Raw genomic sequence first — 5,423 nt, 5'->3', positions numbered from 1 at the left:
TTCGGGTCTAGTCAGCGCCCACTACGCCTGCGCATTTGATCGTTGGATCATCGTAGGCGAATTCTAAAGCGCGAAGGGCTATGGGTAAGCAAGTTGCCATTGAAAGTGACTGCAAGCTCCGGTTCCACACCACGTTTCAAATATAGTCAAGGTTTTTAGGTAGAAAACTCAGCATCTACTTTGAAGCAGCAGGTTTCCACAAAAAATATACTCAATATCAACAGGTATTCTATATGTCAAAAGTCAAAGTCCAAGCCACTTACAAATGCAGATCAGCAAAAACAGAAGAGATTTTGCAAAAGATGGAATTATGGAACATCACACAAAGTGCTGCAGACACAAAGTCAAGGCATAGTGAAGGGACTCGACCCGAAATTCAATCAATTGGTTTCCAAACATTGCTGATCTTTCATCTGTAGGCACTTCCTCCTAGTCTGATTCCCTCCTTTCCTACATGTAAAGTGTAGCCCCACTACTTTCTGGACCTCCAAGCCCCCGATTTGGGCTGGCTCCTCTTCGGTTTCTGATCCTACTTCATCGAACATTTATCCACTATTCTGCTATCATAGTATAGAGGAGAGTGGTTTATTGCAACACTTCAGATGTGTGAGCCACAACCATTTGACATCAGTGAAAATGGCCCACAATTTTGAAAAGAGGATGTTAGGAGGTGTTTAACCACCCATTCTTCCTTCATCCTTGAGGAATGCTGAATATTTGGGGCAAAATCCCAGTGAACTTACCTTCTTCTGCAGTATGTAGAAAGTCATAGAGGACATACAAGGTAAACCTCCACAATATTAAACAACAGTACAATTAAATCTAAAATCAGGAGAACAACCCCTGCAATACTCAGCGATCAGTCCTGGGTGTGACGAGCAGCCCCAATAACTGCAGGATCTGATATTAACAGTCCCTCATGAACTTGCAACTGGATTCAGTCACCATGATGGTTAAAAAAAAAATTAACAAAGAACTTGTTTAAACTTCATCCCTGATGTGAAGTTATTGGTGTTTCAGCAGGTGTGATAAGTGAATAAATTTCTTTGCTCACTCAGGATAGAAGTGCGGCCTCTACTTATTAGGAGTAATAAGTAGAGGCCACGGGAGCCTCATAAGGTGAACTGACTGAATTAATTCCAACCCACACTCAGAACAAGTAAACAGCTACTCATCTGGGTGAACCGACTGGTGTTTCAGTAGCTCGGGTGACTGAATGAATCCCTTGCCACAATTGGAATAGATGAATGGCCTCTCCCCGGTGTGAACTCTCTGACATTTCTGAAGATCAGATGCTTTGATGAATTCTTTCCCACACACACAGCAGATGTGAACTTGCTGGTGTATCTGCATGTGCAGTAGTCCAGCGAATCCCTTCCTAAATGAGAGCCATTTCAGTGCCATCAGATATTTGGCTATTTATCAGATCAGATCATGGACATGTACACGAATTTGGGTTCTCTTTGGTGTGCTGTCTCCTCAAACATTTCCTCCTCCACATTCAAGTATTGGTGTCATTCAGGTACTGGTGGACTGATGGACACAGCAGAACTAATGTGTTATTGTGTTTGACATTCCCATCAACAAATCCTTTGCCTTTTCTACCCTGTAATAAGTTTGCAAAGGACATCAATGTGTGAAAGACAATAGTTCGGCTAAGATAATTTTAGTCTTTTTGATGACCTCTGATATTACACTGTTACAGCAAGGCTCAACACAGTTTGGAGGAGCAGCACCCTATCTCCTAACTGGCATAGATGAGGCATCCAGATACACCATTAAATCATCTGTCTTCCTGTCTCTATCGGAATGAGTAATTTCTGCCTTTCATCAATCTGTGATTGGCTCTTTTTTTCTTCCTCCGATACTATAGCTTCACATTCTGAGCATGTCCCACGGACCTACTAACAGCATATTCTACTTACACATCTGCTTCTGGGGACTTTCTGATGATTGTGACCTCCTGGCATTTGATGGTGGTAAACTCAGAGTCAACAATTCCACGGAACCTCAAGAGTAGGTGATTGGGCTTTCTTATTGGAGATTTGACACTGTATGGCACTCTTATGCTGTGAATACTACTAGTCACTTATTACCCAGTACATGTTATGTACCCAAAGATAATCGAAGAAAAGCATGGTGTCGTTGGTAGACAGTCAGACCCACAGGATGTTGAACAATGGTTATTTCCTAAATAAGCAAAGGTGATACAGTGACAGTCCATTCCTCTCCATCGACGCTTTGTTCCTCCAGTATTTTCCGTGTGGCTGGAATAAGTGGGTAATTTTCAGACTGGAAGAAGATGACTTTTGGAGAAACCCAGGGATCGGTTCTTGGACATAGTTGTTAACTGTTTGATGACAAGACCAGAATGAGATGTAAAATGTCCAAGTCTGCTGAGAACACAGAAACAGTGGACAGAAATCTGATGATGATATAGTGACTCTCATTAAAGTGGTTCAGAAAGCAGGTGGGACTTTGGCCTTTAATGCACGGGGAGTGGAGTTAGGAATGGTGCAGTGATGTTACCATTTTATAGGGTGTGGATGCGGCCACACCTACAATTCTGTTCATGGTTTTGGTCCCCCGTGCTTAAAGAAATGATAAGAGTTACATTGGAGGCACTCTTGAGGAGATTCACCAGGGTAATTTCTGGGGTGATCAACCAGTAGGGCTGAGACATTTTGGGCCTGAATTTAGAGTATATTCACATACGATCCTAAAGGGTATTGATATGTTATCTGTTGAGCATCTTGATAGGGTATCTCCTTCATCAGGGAGAGAGCTATGGACAGGAGTTGATTGGCACAAAGTAAGGGGCACTCATTTCAAATACAAACTTGTGGGAAGACCTGGAATTGTTTTGGGATTTTGACTTTGGCTTATTTTCATCATGCGCCTCCAAGTACCCTGAAACCTCGTCCTTAATAATGCTCTTCAACGTCTTCTCAATGACTGAGTCAGGCTAACTGCCCTATTATTTCCTTTCCTTTGCCTTCCTCCCTCAAGGTACAAAAAAAAAGTTCAAAGTATGTTTATTTTCAAACTATGCATAGATTATACCACCTTGAGATTTGCCTCTTTACAGGCAGCCACAAAACAAAGAAACTCAAAAGAACACTTAAAAAAAAAGACCATCAAACAACCAATGTGCAGTGAGAGGGAGAAAAAAAATAAATGGCACAAACAATAAAAGTAAGCAAATAGCATTCAGAATGAAAATCAGTCCACAGACACGAAGCCTGGAGCAGTGTACAACCTCAGCCCCAGTTCAGCTCTGAAACGAGTGAGCATCACAGAGCAGTGAGTAGAATCCGCCTGACTCTTGCCTCTGGTCCCATCACCCTGCATTTTCAATCCAATTGGCCCGGTGTTTAAATTGTCTAAACTCTAGTGAGCCTAACATCAGTGGTTGGAAAGTTAATAGAAGTACTGGGAGTTCAGAATGGTAATCCATGTGTGGAGCCAATTCAGATGGGAAAGACTGTAAATGAAATCTTTGCACTTGTATTTACTCAGGAGACAGACACAGAGCCAATAGAAGTGAGGCAAAGTGGCATCAACTTCATGGACCCTGTACGGATTACAGAGGAGGTGTTTGCTGTCCTGAGGTGAATTAGGGTGGATAAATCTCCAGGGCCTGACAAGCTATTCCCTTGGACCTTGCAGGAGGCAAGTGCAGAAATTGCCGGGGCCCTAGCAGAGATACTTAAATCATCCTTAGCGACAGGTGAGGTGCCAGAGGATTGGAGGATAGCCAATGCCTTTCGGCTGTTCTTGAAAGGCTCTAAAGATAAACCAGGAAATTATAGACTGGTGAGCCTGAAATCAGTGGTGGGAAAGTTAATGGAAGGTATTCTGAGGGACTGGATATATACGTATTTGGATACACATAGGCTGATTGAAGAATGTCAGCATAGTAGGTCATGTCTAACCAATCCTTTTTTGAGGAAGTTGCCACGAAAGTTGATGAAGGTAAGACAGTAAAGATGTTTTCTGGGAGGTTAATCAAGAAGGTCCAATCACTCAGCATTCAAGTTGAGGTAGTAAATTGGATTAGATATTGGCTTTGTGGGAGAAGCCACAGTGTGGTAGAAGACAGTTGTCTCTCTGACTGGAGCCCATGACAAGTGGAGTTCCACAGGGATCGATGCTGGGATTGTTGTTGTTTGTCATCTATATCAATGATTTGGATGATAATGTGGTTAACTGGATCAGCAAGTTTGCAGATGACACCAAGGTTAATGGTGTAGTGGGTGGCGAGGAAGGCTTTCATGGTTTGCAGCTGGATCTGGACCAGCTGGAAAAATAGGCTGAAAAATGGCAGGTGGAATTTAATGCAGACAAGTGCAAGACGTAGCACTTCAGTAGGACCAACCAGGGTAGGTTTTACACAGTGAACAGAAGGGCACGGAGGAGTGTGGTCAAACAAAGGGATCTGGGAATACAGGTCCATAATTCATTGAAAGTGGTGAAATGGTTATATAGCATCATAAAGAAAGCTTTTGGCACATTGGCCTTCATAAATCACAGGGGATGTTATGTTGAAGTCGTATAAGACGGCGAGGCCTAACTTGGAGTACTATGTGCAGTTTTGATCTCCTACCTACAGGAAAGATGTCAATAATGTTGAAAGAGTACAGAGAAAACTTGATATTGCTGGGTCTGGAGGACCTGAGTTATAAGGAAAGATTGAATAGGTTAGGACTTTATTCCTTCGAACATAGAAGATTGAGAGGAGATTTGATAGTATACAAAATTCTGCGGTGCATAGGAAGGGTAAATGCAAGCAAGCTTTTTCCACCGAGGTTGAGTGGAGCTAGAACCAGAGGTCATGGGTTGAGGATGAAAGGTGAAGAGTTTAAGGGGAACATGAGCAGAAACTTCTTCACTCAGAGGTTCATGAGAGTGGAGTTTGAGCTGCCAGCACAAGTGGGGCATACATGTTTGATTTCAAAATTTAGGAGAAATTTGAATAGGTAGGTGGTTGGTAAGGGTATGGAGGGCTATGGTCCTGGTGTGAGGCGATGGGAGTTTAAATGGTTCGGCAGACTAGATGGGCTGAAGGGCCTGTTTCTGTGCTATGCTTTTCTGTGACTCTATCTCCCATCCCCATGTCATCTATTTCGCAGGATTTGGTTTATTTTTTTTCACCAACAGAGCCACCCCACCCTCTCTACTTACTTGCTGTCCTTTTGATACAATGTGTATGCTTGAATGCCAAGCTGGCAACTATGATCTTCCCTCAACCTCGGCTTAGTAATGCCTACAATGCCATTCTTGCCCATCTCTAACTGCGCTACATCAAATACTTATTCCATATATTACGTGCATTGAAATATAACACTGTCCGTCCCGTATCCATCATCCTTTTAGATTTTGGCCCCCTGTTACACTTCAACTGATCCAACTGACTGCAATTT

Source organism: Mobula birostris, chromosome 21, assembly GCF_030028105.1.
Source record: "Mobula birostris isolate sMobBir1 chromosome 21, sMobBir1.hap1, whole genome shotgun sequence".
In the NCBI taxonomy this organism is placed as follows: domain Eukaryota; kingdom Metazoa; phylum Chordata; class Chondrichthyes; order Myliobatiformes; family Myliobatidae; genus Mobula; species Mobula birostris.
This window is presented reverse-complemented; position numbering follows the sequence as displayed.